The following is a 16657-nucleotide window of genomic DNA, read 5'->3' on the forward strand; positions in this document are numbered from 1 at the left end:
TCTCTTCTCTCTTACTCTTTTTAAGGTACTTTCCACTACCTGACATTATATATAATGTTCATCTAGCTCTTCCCATGGAATGTAAGACCCATAAGTACAAGAATTTGCCTTTTTAGGTATTGTATCCCAATGTCTAAAGCAATGCTTAACACATGGTAGTCAATAAATATTTGTAGAATGAATGAACAGCAGTTAATTACACCTAGATATAAACAGAATAATCATTGGGAACTGTAACACCTTAAGCAAACTGATACTTACTAATTTTTACAGGTTACTCCTATACAGAAATGCCACTGAAATGTAATAGAGTGTTAAGAATCAAATCTTTTCATGATTAAAATAAGAAAAATGAAATAAACTCAGGCAATAGTATTTTCAGTTTCTAAAAGATGGAATTTTTTTCCCACCCAGAGCCATCCTGTCCCCCTCCTATAAGATGGAATTTTAAAAGCAAAATATATTTTAAGCCTACTTATAATTTTTAAAGAAGACAGTCTTTAAAAGTAAGATCCCTTTGACTGACTAACCCAGCAAAGAGAGGGCAGGAAGACCAAGAGGTGAGTCAGGAATTACTTTCCCACCACAACATGCAGACCCTTTCCTGTTAATGAAATTTGGGAACAGCAAGCCAAGACAAAGACCCCCAAAGTGTCACTCTTTTACTAGGGACCACAATCTGTATTACCCATATAATGCCCTTTGCTGAAAGCATAAAATAAGAACTGTTTGCAAGGCTACAGGGCATACCGTACCTCTGGGGATCTATTATGAGACCTCTATTAATAGCTCTTACAGATGTAAACAATTTAGTTTTCAAATGTTGTACAAAAACTATACTAGCACATTATAAAATCATTTTTATGTAAAATGATTTATATTTGTCCAATTTCCAATCTTCCTTTAAGGAGAAGTCAGACATTAACAGGAAATTACCAATATGTTAGTATTCATACTCTGTCATTCAAGTACAATATCAACAAACACATCATTAGATGAATAAAATAAAGAACATGTGATAATATAATTTCTTATTCAAAACTAAGCACACTATCAAAATTATTTTAATTATTGTCTTTATTGATAAGCAGGTAGCTTTACTGACCTAAAGCTATGAGAAAAGGGGGAAATACAGACTTTGAAACAACCTTTCTTCAATTTTTTAAAATAGAGTAATAAAAACAGGATGTGTTCTCCATGTTGTCATGGTCTTTTCCACACTAACACTAGTAAAATTTGTATAATATGCCTATATTACCTAACACCATCCTAAGAATTACTAATTCCCTACTATCTCATCACCAATACTCATTATTGACAGGATGAATAGAGGCCATTGAAACTGTATTTCTGACTGAAAAAAATCATTTGGAGATTTTTTTGTTTAGCAGCCGGAACAAAAAAATTTTTGACAAGCTCAAATTTTCAAGAACTGGGTGGCTGAAGGATTTCCAATTTAGATTCCTTTGTGGTGGTACAGGTTAAGAAACATTCATTCTACAAAAACTTACTGGGCACCAATGTGCCAGGCAAATCTTTTCTATAAAGGGCCGTATCTATTAAACAGTTCAGGCTTTGTGAGCCACACAGACAACACTACAACTACTCAACTTTGCCACTGTAGCCCAAAAGCAGCCAGAGAAAATAAACAAATAAGCATGGCTGTATTCCAATAAAACTTCATTTATGGACACTTAAATTTGAATTTCATATAATTTTCTGGTATCATGAAAGATTATTCCTCTTTTGATTTTGTTTCAACTATTTTAAAAAAGTGAAAACATTCTTAGTTTGTGAGCTATTCAAAAACCAAGCAGTAGGCCAGATTTGGCTTTCCAGCCACAGTTGGCCAATCCTTGATCTAAACCATGGGGATAAAACAGTGAAAAAATAGAAAAACATCCTTTCCCACATGGGGCCTCCATTCTAGCTAAGGGAGAAAGACAGTAAAAAATTAAATACATTAGATGGCATATTAAATAGCAGTAAATATGATAGTAAAAAATAAAATAGGACAGGATATAGGGAGTACTGGGCATGGTCAAAAGACTATAAAAGGGAGATAAGAAGACCACAAGAATATCCTTCTAAGTGTTTCTTTTGAAAAGTATCCAGAATATATAAAGAACTCCAACTTTCAACAACCAAAGAAAAATCCAATTAAAGAATGGCCAAGGGATTTGAAATAGACATTTCTCCAAAGAAGATATATAAATGGCCAACAGGCACATGAAAATATGTTCAGCATCATTGTCATTAGGGAAATGAAAATCAAAAACACAATGAGGTACCACTTCACACCACAAGGATGGCTATGATGACAAGTGCTGGCAAGAACGGAGAAAAATTATAACCCTCATATACTGCTGCTGGAAATGTAAAACACTTCACCAGTTGCTGTGGAAAACAGTTTGATAGACCCACAAAAAATTAAACATAGAATTACCAGAAGACCCAGCAATTCCATTTCCAAGTATTTACACAAAACAATGGAAAGCAGGTACTCAAATACTTGAACAGGAACATTCACAGCAATCCTATTCACAATAGCCAAAAGGTAGAAATAACCCAAATGTCTACTAATGGATGAATGGATAAATAAATTGTGATATATACATGAATAATGTTGAATACTCCTCTGAAGAAAAGGAATAAGTACAACGTATGAACCTCAAAAACACACTAAGTGGAAAAAGCTAGACACAAAAAGTCACATGAAAGGCATGATTCCATTTATATGAAATATCTGGAATAGGTAAATCCATAGGGACAGAAAGCAGATTAGTGGTTGCCAGTGGGGAGAGGCATGAGTACTAGAGAGCATCTGCTTAATGGGTACAGGGTTTCCTTTTCCTTTGGGGAGATAAAAATGTTTGGAACAAGACACAAGTAGTGGTTACACAACACTGTATAAACATTTTAATGTCAATGAATTCTTCATTTTAAAATGGTTAATTTTATGTTATATGAATTTCATCTCAATTAACAAACAAAAAAGGCAGACACAAAAGAATACATATTGTATGATTCCATTTATGTTAAGTTCCACAACAGGAAAGACTAATATATGGCAATGGAGGTCAGAACAGGTATTACCCTAGGGTGACTGGAAGGGGGCCCAAGGGGCCTTCTAGGGAAGGCTGGAAATGTTCCATTTCCTGATCTGGGTGTTGGTGACACAGGGCTGTTTTCACTCTGAAAAATTCATGGAACTGTCCCCTCAGAATAAATGTATATAGTTTTTTATGTATATACTATACTTAAAGTTTTAAAACTATAATATAAAATCCTAAAATTAAAAAACAGTAAATTTTTTAAAACTACTACAATTGTGAATTAAAGTGTCCCAAGGATCTCCATTATTTCTTAAGACTGCGTATATCTGTATTTAACTCAAATTTTAAAGTTTCTTAAAAAGAATCAAAAAATGAAAATTTCCAGACTCCCATTCCAAAAGATTCTGATTTAGAGCAATGTAAGTTGAAACTAGGAAATCTTCATTTATTTTAATAAGCTACCTCAAATAATTCTGATCCAGCTGGACCATGGCCCTCACCTTGAGAAACTCCAATTTAAATGAACCTCATAAGCTGCTTAACTTCACTTTCTCCACAAGCCACATCTTGAGGGGGCTTGTAAAGACATCTATCAGCAACAGCAAAGGAGAGATGGGGAGTGAAAAAGGTACAAATGAGTCATGAGAGGCTATAAAAACTAACCACTCTGGATGCCAGGATTCAACTTTGGAGAAAAACTAGATGGGGCTGGAAAAAAATTAATGAAATGAGAGACAGTCCCTGGTAAATGGACATAGAAAACTTTCTGGGCAATCATCACAGATACAGCCACAAATACGGTGTGCAAACCAATGGTTTTTCTTAGTATGTTTTCCATTAAAAAGTAATGGAATCAAGATAAGATAAATGATGTTGGAAGCTAAATATCCTTTAGGAACACTTTGATTCAAGCTTATTTGGGTCACAGAGTATTTGATCTGCTTTAGCTTCAGCTCTAAACTCTTTGGAGTGATATACTTTGGTAATAGCTGAAATTGCTTCAATGAGTAATTTTTTTGAGAAGTCTTTAGTTTGATTTGAAGTTCATTTTCAAAATAATAAGTTAATACCTAAGTCCAATTCCAACTTTAAAAAGTTAGATCAAAGCTCATTCCAGTTTTACTCCTACTTTTGGTAGAAATCTCTGTTACAATAATTTGTAACAGAGTATGAAACTAATGTCAATTAAACCATCAATTCAGTTCCTTGGCCCTTGCAACAAGACAAAAGTTAGCATCTCTGTCCAAGACTTATTTTCAGTTGTACCTTAAAATGAAATAGAGTGTTAGTCACACAATAGCTCCTATACTCAAAAGGGGCAGCTGTCACTCAGCCCTGGAAAACTGCAGCCCTGAGAGAATGCCAATGTTTAAAAATTAGTCCATGGGCCAACAGACACGGATCTGTGAAATGTCTCTTCTGCAATTGCCAGTCTCCATCACTTTGTAAAGGTTAAGAAGGTCCCAAGCTTCTCCAGATGCAAAGTCTGAGCTTTGATAAGGCTTGAGTTTTCCATACAGATTTCAGGCAAAGTAGCTCTTTGACACCAATGCCAGTCCTAACAACAAATCAATTTAACTATCATGCTTACTTACATATTTAAAATACTGAATATTCTTATCTCATACTTCTTAAAGAAGAAATAAGATAATAAGTACCGAAGTAAGCCATTTAACCTATGCTGTCTATCTACAACATGTCAACCCACCTTTACTAAGAAGAGCCAGGTTAGTGGTCAAAAAAGCCACATATCTTCTGATTATAACAAACAAAACTTGTAATACTATTTTGCTTCTCCAAAATAAGTCAGATGAGCTTTCTACCCAGAATCCATAGGAGACTGATGAAATATCATGGTATTTTTCTCAAATACTATTAGTATAGATGACTTTATTTATAACTTTATCCAATAGTGAACTACCTTCATCAAGATGATAAGAGAAAACATGATATTCCTATTGGAACTAGTACTTTGTAGCAAAAAAACAAAAACACAAAACATACACAGGAGGAGGAGACATCAATGTTCATGTAACATGCAAAAAACGGCAAAACAATAATCAGGTAAAATAATTATAGCATAATGGGAATCTATAATTTGGATAACCAGCCCCCACATAGGCAAAAGTTGGCTCTTATGTTCTCAGTGTGAACTTTATTGACTTCAAGATCAAAGCAGTAGGCACATGAAATAAAATAAGTATGAAATTTTGAAGAAATTATGGCATTCAGATGAATAAGATTTACAGGAAGAAAAATTCTCTGGCAAACAGAAACAGTAACAAGGTCACCAACTCAAATATCTGCTCAAGGAGTCTGCCCATGAACATCACAATTAGTGGAGGCAAACTTGCCCTTCCATCTTCTCTCCCAACTTGCCCATTCACCATTTCTCTGTACTTCTTTTAGGATATAGGGGATGGGCTTGAAGGATGTAAATCTATCAACTATACTGCCTTTGTTCAGTACTGAAAAAGTCTTTAATGAAAAGAAGGTGAAACTATGGCAAAACTTTTTTTCTTCTTCTTCTCTTTTTCACCAAGTATCTGTAGGAGCAAAACTTTTATTAGTGAGAAATTTTATTGAACTGTGTTAACCTTCCTTTCCATTACTAAATAATTGGAGAATATGAACAATAAGAGATCTACAACATGGAAGTCATAAGAGAATTATGGATTCTCCCACAGTTTTGATACAAGACTGAACTAAAAAGAATTTTCACAACTAAATTGGAGATCATAGTATCTGTTATCACGGGGCTACAGAAAGCAAGGTCAGAAAGAAGCTAGATGGATCATCCAATTTAATAACCAGTTTGCAAGTAGTTGCTAATTAAACCTTAAAATATTTCCAAGGAAGTTATATTCATGTGATATGAACTTGTTATGTCCAAAAATACACAAAGCATGCAGTTCCCATACAGCAGAGGGAGATTTACCATTATAAATATTCTTAAATTAATGCTTATATATCAAACTAGTAGATATTCACAAATTCATTTTCAGGTCACTGAAAATAAAAAACAGAAAATCTATTTTCATCCATGTGTTGAAAAAAAAAGCATATGAGATTATTTATGCTCTGAGTTATTCTCAAAAACAGTCATGTAAGAAAATTTTCACCCAAATATTGGCCAATTACAAACAATCCATGCTTTACTGAAGCATATACTATTAATAATGTGGTTTTAGCCAATTAATATTTTTTATAGGGAGTAGAAAGTTGAAGAATTAATGGACTTTAACCAATAAGTTTCAGCACAGTTAGCCAGAAAACATTATTAGGCCTTTCATTCATTAATACAGAACCACAGGGCATACTCAGAAATCAGAGGCTCAATTATCTAAAAAGCGTTCCTAAGGAAACAAAAAACTTTCCATTTTCATTCTGTAACTGCTGCTTAATGACAAAGTACTATTTTTGGCATTCTCTCTTTTCTCTCTACCTCCGGACATATTTACAGATGCACTGGCTGCTTTACAGACATGCTAAAAGTTCTTGCTGTGGTTGATCAAAGTTGGAATGCCTGTGGAAATTACTCAACTTAGACAGCCTGGAATTATATCTAGCCAAATAGTTGCAGTGCTCTACTTTTAACATGTGTTAAAGTAATATTTTAGCTATCCTGGATGTAAGTTGAGAGAACATTTGTTTGCATCACACTCTGTGAACACTTGAGTCAAATATAGTATGTTGAATACCAAGTTTTAGTATCTGTGACAGTTCATTTTTTTAACTGTTCAACACAAAAGATAACATATTTTATTTAAAAATAAAAACCTCAAATAACAGCATATGTACTAAGAACTAAGCTTTTTCATACTCTTCTTAAAGTGCCTAAGCTTTTCTGGAAATGTCAGAAAAATTGGAACAAATGTTGATATTTGTTCATTAGAGCATTTGTTGATCTGGCATAAAAATATTCTGTCAAAAATGGAATCATTTTTCTTTAATTTATTATTTTAAATATTTTAATAAAAAAGTACTACACATCTACACTCTCCTCCTTTGTATTATTAATCTGCCTAATTTATAAATAAACATATAATTAAGCAGAAAAATGACATCACAACAGTTTATTTTCATGTTTTTTTATTGAAAGCCACAGAATTGCAGTACAAAGAATTACTTGTCAAACATAACACAAATCTCTAAAATAAAATATTGGCTTCAATAGACTTGCACATCTGAAATAGTTTTAAACTTTGTTTTAGTTGGATTCTTTATGATGTCCAGGAAGAGGTTAGCACACACAGTACCTAAAATTGTCCTTTCCACATGATCTACAATAGAAAAGACAAACGTAGCTATTTCTCCAGTACTGCCAGATTTGGCGGCCACTTATACTTCCCTTCAACCTAAATAATTATACCTTTTAACCATGTTGACAATAATATGGAAATATTACTCAAAAAGAACCTAACAGACCATGGAATTTTAATAACTTAAACCATCCTTCTATCAAACAACATGGTCAGAATTGGAGGAGGGTGTGGAGAGGTATTACTAACTTTTAAGTCCTCTACTAACTATGATTCTTTTTATTAAAAAGATTTCCAACCCACTAGAAAATGTTAACATGAGCACATACTTCGGGAGACGGAAACATAAATAAGTCCCCCACTCTGAATGTGTTATAGTGCTGATGCCCTGTGTTACAGTACATGCATGTCAAGAACTGTCATGAAATGTGTATACCATGCAGGAGGCTGGACCTATGTGAAAATGACTGCTAGTAAATACCCCCTGGCAATGGGAAAAGCCAAGGAACTTCTGTCAAATGGGATGTCTAGGATTCAATTTTAAGCTGTTTTCTAGGGTGAGATACAATCCTTCATTAATCTAACACTTAAAGTCTGCTACACACATAAGGGACGGAGGGAGGAAAAGCAAAAAAAGACAGACACACACAATGGGGAAAATTTTAAACAAAGTTTTGTTCTACTTTGGAGCAAGATTTTCTGGTCTGCCTACCAGAGTCCCATGATTACAGGAGTGAGCCACCACGCCCGGCGTAGAGCAAGATTTAGAATACAATTTTAATGCGATTCTTAAAAATCACGTAATTTAAGCTTCTTCCTCATTTTTTTCCAGATTCTGAATAAAGGTCTGGGTTTGAGAGATGCAAAAAAACTTAAAGACAGTCTTTTAAGGTACTGCGCATGGGCTGAGAGTGTAGCCCTGGTTTGAAGTTACCGGCAAGGGGTGAAGGCCCTAACTAGCTTACCAGAAACTTCCTCTGCAGATCTCGGGAACCCTGGTTCTCCGCCTGCCAGGAGGTGTCATCAGTACTGGCTTTTCTTAAGTCCCAGAATCTTGGCTTCGGCGTTTAGCGTAACCTCAGTTCTCATCGTCATTCTCAAATCAGTCTTCCCTGAGCTCTGGCGAGATCGGCGGTCCAATGCAAGAGCAGCCCGGAAGCCGGTATCTCCTAAGAGTTCGACTGGCCCTCTGCGCCTTCGCTGCGTGGGGTCACGGCCTGACCGGGAGCCAACCAAACACCGGCAGACCCTGCCTGGGATCCTGGCAGCGATGGATGAGGACCTGGTTTTGGCACTGCGGCATCAGGAGTGGAACTTGCAGCACAACGAGCGCGATCCAGCCCAGGAGCCCCTGTCGCTGGTGGACGTGTCCTAGGAGTTGGTGGACCCCACCCCGGATTTGCAGGCCCTGTTTGTGCAGTTTAACGACCGGTTCTTCTGGGGCCAGCTGGAGGCCACCGAGGTGAAGTGGAGCATGCGAATGACCCTGTGTGCTGGGATATTCAGCTATGAAGGGAGAGGTGGAATGTGTTCTATCCGTCTCAGTGAATCCTTTTTAAAGTTGAGACCAAGAAAGGATCTTGTAGAGACCCTCTTGCATGAAATGATACATGTCTAATTATTTGTCACTAATAATGATAAAGACCGGGAAGGGCATGGTCCAGAGTTTTGTAAACATATGCATTGCATCAACCGCCTGACTGGAGCCAATATTACGGTATACCATACTTTTCAGGACGAGGTAGATGAGTGTCAGCGACACTGGTGGCGCTGCAATGGGCCGTGTCAGTACAAACAACCGCATTATGGCTACGTCAAACGTGCTGCTAACAGGGAACCCTCTGCTAATGACCACTGGTAGGCTGAGCACCAGAAAACCCTTGGAGGCACTTATATAAAAATCAAGGAACCAGAGAACTACTCGAAAAAAGGCAAAGGAAAGACAAAACCAGGAAAGCCCCCAGTGTCAGCAGTAGAGAATAAAGATAAACCCAATAGAGGTGAGGCACAGATGTTAATCCCTTTTAGTGGGAAAGGATACATTCTAGGAGAAACAAGCAATTTACCATCTTCTGGGAAATTGATCAGCTCACAGGCCATTAATAAAACCCAAGATCTTTTAAGTCAAGAGCATTCAGCAAATGCTTTAAGACCTAATTCTAAAACTGAGGTGAAATTTGAACAGAATGGTTCAAGTAAAAAAAAAAAACCTCTCATCTAATTTCCCCTGTTCTTAATACCAGTCACCAAAATGTTTTAAGCAACTATTTTCCTAGAGTATCAGCTGCCAACCAAAAGGCTTTCAGAAGTGTGAATGGATCTTCTCCAACGACAAGATTAACAGTTTGTGACATCACTAAAAATTCAGTTTTTTCCAGTTCTCAAAGAAGGGTCACATCTTCTAAGATATCCCTAAGAAATTCTTTAAAAGCAATGGAATCAACACTGTGACTGCATCCCAGGAGACGAGTGGGTCTGAAGATAAATTCCCAAATAAATGACCCAGGCTAGAAGACAAGACTGTTTTTGACAATTTTTTATCAAGAAAGAGCAAATACAAAGTTATGGTAATGATCCAAAGTGTAGTTCATGGCCTATAACCACAACTCAGAATTCCAGTAGTTCATGCAGTCAAAGCAAAATGGTTAATCACCCAGTTTGTCACAATGAAGTTTTGGAATCTCAAATTAATGAGCACTTGGGACTCGTGCCTTGAAAGTGATAGCATCAAAGTCAAAAGCTGAAAACAGCTTTTAAAAATGAGTGAGTCTCACATGCTACCTGTGTTACCTCACTAATGGGCTATGTCAGCCATTCAGGAAGTTTTGGGTTAATGCTAAGATCTCTATGTTATAATCTAGTTCACACAACCAATACAAAACGTTTTATTTTATATATACATATATAAGATTGTAATTAACAGTATTTTATGTCTTAAGGTGCTACATTCACTCTTGCCTTACCTAAATTTCAGCCCAGAGTTTGTTCTGCCTGTATATATGCATAATTTTTAGGTACTTTTGTTCTTTCTTGCTCTTTAAGATTTTTAAATCTGTTAATCTTTTTATTTGTATACTTTCCTAAAAATATTCATGAGGAATCCTGTTAGGTATTTAGTTAAATTGAACATTTCTTTATTTATTAATGATATTAAAACTCATTCCCTGAACTGACTCTTCATAATGTCAGACATACTGGCCAAAAACACTACAGTATAAAGTATATGAGTTGTTTTAAGGTACCCTAACTTTTTGTTTTTCTGGATTTTTGTTTTTGTTTTTTTGCAAAACCTTAACAGAAAATACATTTTCTGTATTTTAAAGAATTTTATTTCTCTGTTCTACCTTTACTAAACAGTGACAACAGATTTTAGGTTAGATAAGGAATATAGTAAAATAAGTACATTTCTTTTGGAATATTACTAGCAACAAATAGCCACTGTAATTCCACAGGCCAGATTTTATATTGAGTTTAGCTGTTTTCTCAAAATTTAGCAAAATGAGTGGTGAAAACTCAGTGCTAAGTAACTGGTATCTATAACAAAGTAATTGGTATCTATAACAAAGTTGCCTAGTTATATAACAGTGGAAAATTATCTAGAAACAGTATTATGAACCTTAAGCCATAGTTGAAACTATTATAATAGAAGAAATACCCTTCTTGCATTTAAAAAAGTGTTATTTCTTTTTTAAAGTGTTCTCTTCCATGTTACAGGGAAGAGGCAAAGGTACTTTTATCAGGTTACTTTTGGTCTCATGGCTGTACTTCCAATATGTTGGCCATAGTCCCAAGACCTTAGTTGTTCACAAGTTTTTTTTCTTTGTTGCAATATAGGTACACAGATTTTTAAGTATACAGCTGGACAAACTTTTACATAGTGTTCACCTGTGAACTGCCCAGATCAAGTTAGAGAACATTTCCATTGCCGCAGAAGGCCTTTTATAGGTGCTTATTCCCAGTCAGTACCCACCACCCTTAATACCCCCAAAGGCTGCCACTATTCTCACCTCTATCTATCACCACAGATTAGTTTAGCCTGTTTTTGAACTAAAGTAGTATCTTTGTTGCTCTGTGTAGCAGAAATTCATTTTCATTGCTCTGTAGTATTTGCATAAATATACCAGAATTTTTTCATCCATTCTATTATTCATGGACATTTGAATTATTTCCAAATTGGGGCTATTAAGAATAATGCTGCTAAGAAAGAACATTCTACTCATTTCTGTTGGGTATATACCCAGGAGTGCAGTTGCTGGGTCACAGGGTATGTTTAGCTTTAGTAAATACTGCCAGTTTATACTCCTGCCAGCAAGGTATGAGCATTGCAGTTGTTTACCATCCTTAACACTGTTACCAATCTTTTTCATTTTAGCCTGGTTGGATGTTCACAAGTTTTGATATTTCTTAAAGCATGAAGTTAAAAAATTGTATTTAATAAATATTTATAGATAAATGGCTACTAAAAACAAAAAAGACAGTCTTTTAAATTGAACATTATCATATCAGCTGTGATTCTGCTAAAAACAGAAAAACTCTTCTTGGCCTAGCTCCTTCATTAGCAAAAACAAAAAGAGATGTTGGATTATAAAACTGATGCCCCAAATGATACAGATCCAAACACATATAAATATATACACACGGAGAATGATTTAAAAAATCACAACACTATAAACCCTAAGACCAATGAATCTAATTAAATACCTTTTAATAACCCTATTAACATAGGACTATAAGACATGTTACACTCAAAAGTCCAAAAGTCTAAATTGCTTCCACATAGTCAAAACACAGAATTACCACCAACTCTACCATATTGCCATATGTAGCTTTAAGTAGCTCAAAACTTAATTCCAAAATGTAGTATATTCTTGGGAGTAACAACTCCCAGAGAAAAATAAGGGCTCACACATAAAGCTATCCTCTCCTTAGGAAGTCTGACCTTGCACCATATCTCCTACCAGATTCAGCCAAGATGAATATATCTGATAAGGTCCACATAGCTCATCAAGAAATGGCCAGAAAAAAAGAAAAAGAAAAATTGAGAACCACAAAAAAAAAAAAAAAAAGAAAGAAAGAAATGGCCAGAAAAGGTGAAATAATTCTTCATGCTCCCATCAGTACAAAATAAAACATGACAAGCTCTATATGTAAGTGTTTTAACTTGGTCAAAGCTAATACAGGATTCTGATATAATGTAGTCTAGAATGTAATAATTGATTCCATTTTCTTTTTATTCTAAAAAAAAGAAAAAAAGAAAAGAAAAAAAAAAAAGAATCACTGCTTTTCCAGTAAGCAACTACCTTGTGCTAGAGAGTATATTTTATTTCTAGGGTCTTAGATGTACCTAATGTGTGAACACAAACAGTAAGTTACAGGTTGCCCCTTAGTACGAAAGGCAAGAATCAGCATCAGTACTCAAAAAAGTGTTTTAAAAAGAGCGTAACTTACTTTTACTGTCCCAGGCTAACTGGGTTCTGTCTGGTGCTTCTTTGTCTGCACATGGCCACCCACAGCCTGTCTTCTAATTAAATCAATGCTCTAGCAGCAGAACAAGCAAACAAGTTGCCTCCCATCTGTGTACAGCTCTTCAGGACACATTTCCCTTGTTCAGAAGGTAGAAATTCTTGGGAGAGGTGATTTTCTCTGCCTCTTCACAAGAAGAACATGGATACTTGGCTGGATGCAACTCCATGAAGTGTAACTGTGTGTGTACACCTCAAAAAATAAAACAAAAAATGCAGAGAAACATAAAGACTCCATAAACAGCTGGAATACACAGAAATACTGAAGCACCACTGGAAACACTGCTAAACACACAGGCAAAATAGAGGCTTTGAAATAATCAATGATACCAAGTTAAAAAAAAGAAAAAGAGCGTCTAAATTCAAAACTCAAATTTCATGCAATGAAAACATGTAAGTACTAGTACAAAGGAAAAAAGGTAAATCTGCTATTTCACATACATAAAAACATACCCTTCCACTATAGCAAATAAAATATATTATCAATGGAAGAGAAAAATGAGACTTTCAAGGGTGGCAGGTCTAAAATTAGACTCACCAGCCACATTATAGTTAATGAGCACTTAAGTATGCATGAGCTAAATGCATCAAGCTGTCTTTCCAATGTGGTCAGCCCTATGGGGGGGGAGGGGAGGCGAGGGGAGGAAGGAACAAGGGACCACTTTGTTTATGAAAAAATTTCTGCAAAACAAAAAGTTTGCAGGAGAATGGAGATGCTCATTTATTTAAATAATTTTAACCTCCCAAATAAACACAAATGACCTTAAAGCAGATGCCCCTTCCTTTTTTCCAATAAAAACCAAATGACTGAAATAGGGTAGAGAACAGGGTGTGGTTAAGCATTTGATCACAGAGAAATCCCACAAGCAAACTTGCTATAAGTTTGGTGAGACAAAGGGGAAATATATCAGCCCTTCCCAATATGCCAGTAGCAAGCCACACCATCTCCATGACCACTAAGCATTTCAAAGACTGGCAGGCCTTAGGTGTTTTCTCTATCCCCCTGAGGCACACAGACAATTCTAGCTAGAAATATAAAGCCCAGGGAAGGGAATATCGCCTAATCCTGCAGTCCAGAAGCCTGGGCTAGGGTCCACCTACAACATACTATTCAACAGTAATCAAAATTCTGGAGATCCCTGCTTTAAAGAAATACATGCAGAGCTGCCTCTGGGTATAAGAGGATGTAGAAATACAGACAAATGTATAACAATATTATATATAATAATGCAAATACCTACTTTCTTTCTCTTATACCCCAAAATATCAGCCATCTGGATAAGAAGTTACTCCTTAAAGGACCTAGAGTTTATAAGCAAGCAATATTTGGATTATATAGAGATTCAAAAAACAATGGATTGTTTTTGACAGAATGATATAAAAATTTGTCCCCAATATAATCTGTTCTATAAACACTAAAGCATTTGGACAATAAATGAGTTGAAAACCAAAAATTAGCATCTCCCCTGACCACAGCAAACCTGAAAAGATGAATCAAGTGAACAAAAGAACCACATAGTCCACATAGGATAACGTAAGTTCAGCAAAACATTTTTAACAAAGAAGTCTGTGTAATTTGCCTTTCACTATATGAAATTTAAAAGCTATTCCTATCACTATTCATACACACAGTACTCTACCTACCAAAATGACCAGTTTTAGAAATGAATTGACCAAAATTTCTCAAAGGTTACAACAAGATCTTCAAACTCTCTACTACATTCATTAGTTTTCTCACAGAAAACTACAAATAATCTCCCAAAAGTCTTTCATTCATATTTCATCTATTATTCCTCATTAGGCCTTTTTAAACCAAGTCTTAGTACTTTCTTAGAAAAATACCAATGTGCAAAGAGAGCTTCAGTAAGTATTTTATGAATAGTTCATTTCTCACCAGGATCCATGAAATACTTTCTACTTTAAGACCAATCCTAAGAAAATGGCGGCATGATGACTCACCCAGATTTATACCCAATTTCCTCAAAAAATAAATTCACGTCAGAAGCTATACCATGTGAAATGTACAAAATTACGATCTAGAATTTTGAATCCACTCACTACCTGAACCAAAACTATTTCAAAACCAGCCAGGAAAGCAACTGTCTTCCAAATGTATAGTCCCAGATATAAAAACCAAATTGTTTCATAATATTAATCTACTCTGCTGTGAGTAAAACCACACTTGTACTACCGGATGAATATAATTCACTTTCTCATCAGTTATAAGGATAATTTCAAAAAAGTTGTATGAAACAATGGGGCCAAAGTAATTTGACGATAAATCATTAAAATATGATCTATAAACTGACCTTTCCATTTCTTTCCCCACATTTTGAAGATAAACAAAATGCTCCTTGGAGTCATATCGTTTTCATTTCCACATTGCAGAACACCTCTCATACAGGAGCAGCCACCTTCCCTCCCAAAACCCTAAAGGGAGAAGCTGGTCAGTTTAATAGGAAGGAACTTTTGCACCCGACCCCCTTTATTCAAATGACAAAAACACCCCCTCTGGTGTCCAGAAATGGTAGTCTTAGGACAACTCCACATGTCTGTAGTGTTGGACAGGAAAAATGAAACCACACAAGATCATCGGTTTCTAAGAAAAACTCAAAAATGATATGTCTAGGTGGCCTGCATACGTCCTTTAGTGTGTGTGTGACAGATAGACATATGAAAACTTCCTTTCCTTCACCTTGCCTCTTCCCACTCCACTGCATTGAGTTGAGATCAATGTACTTTTCACTATTTTGCAAAGTACAAATTATCACATTTTTTTTTAAATACAAAACCAGATACCGCTTAGAGCCAATAAAGACTTAAACCATTTCAGTCATTTCAATTCACAGTTAGTATTCAAGGAATTCACACTAATTTTAGCATCTGCCTAAGTAATAACATAACAGGCAACTTTGAAAAACAGCTTTCTTAAAAAGTATACCCCAAAGTCAAAAGGGAAAGATATGATGACTGTCCATACTTATTCAATAATTAGGACACGATTTAACTCAATTGAACAGATTGACCAAAATTAAAGGTAAGTGGCTACTCTCAAACATAACACAGTATAAATCAGGCTCTCAGTAATTTTTCTCAGCACTTTCTGTAGACTGAAAAGACTCAATATTGTTATTTATATTTTATTAAGTATAGAAAATACTAGAATCCAATTTTCTCCTATCTTTCCATGGACCCAAACTATCATTAATAAAATACTGCTTCAACTGAACTCTTCATCTGAAAATCTGTTCTGTCTTAAGGTGATGAATCATAATTATGCAAGTGACAGAAACTGCAGGGGGCAGTATAAGCATAATTTCCAACAAAATTCTTAAGATTCAGAAAAATTCTTCCAGTTAGTGTAGCCTTAGCCTTTAAATAATGTAGCCTGCTGACATATATTTCAATCAAAGACTGGATATAAAAATGAATTTTTAAAGATAAGTAATTGAAATCCTTCCCCAAATTTAATAATTAAAGGTTGGAGAGTATGAGGTGCACTAAAGTTGCTTGGGGCAATATCCTATGCTACCATTATCCATATGACTTAGTCCAATCAAACATAATAGGCCAGGCATGGTGGTTCAGGCCCATAATGCCGGGAGGCCAAGGCAGGAGGATCACTTGAAGCCATAAGTTCAAGACCAACCCAGGCAACATAGCAAGATCCTCATCTCTACAAAAAATATAAAAAATTAGCCTAGCACAATGGTGCACGCCTGTAGTCCCAGCTACTCAAGAGGCTGAGGCAGGATGATCACTTGAGCCCTGGAGTTCGAGGCTGCAGTGAGCTATAATAACACCACTGCATGCCAGC

General features: G+C 35.6%; 1 protein-coding gene and 1 pseudogene across 2 annotated transcripts in view; one reads left to right on the forward strand and one right to left on the reverse strand.

The window, feature by feature from the left end:
• TASP1 (taspase 1) overlaps window positions 1–16657 on the reverse strand; it is a 172613-nt gene that overhangs the window by 140770 nt on the left and 15186 nt on the right. The window lies entirely within an intron of this gene.
• Window positions 8589–10062, forward strand: LOC138401097 (DNA-dependent metalloprotease SPRTN pseudogene; annotated as a pseudogene).

Source organism: Eulemur rufifrons, chromosome 20 (genome assembly GCF_041146395.1).
Source record: "Eulemur rufifrons isolate Redbay chromosome 20, OSU_ERuf_1, whole genome shotgun sequence".
In the NCBI taxonomy this organism is placed as follows: Eukaryota; Metazoa; Chordata; class Mammalia; order Primates; family Lemuridae; genus Eulemur; species Eulemur rufifrons.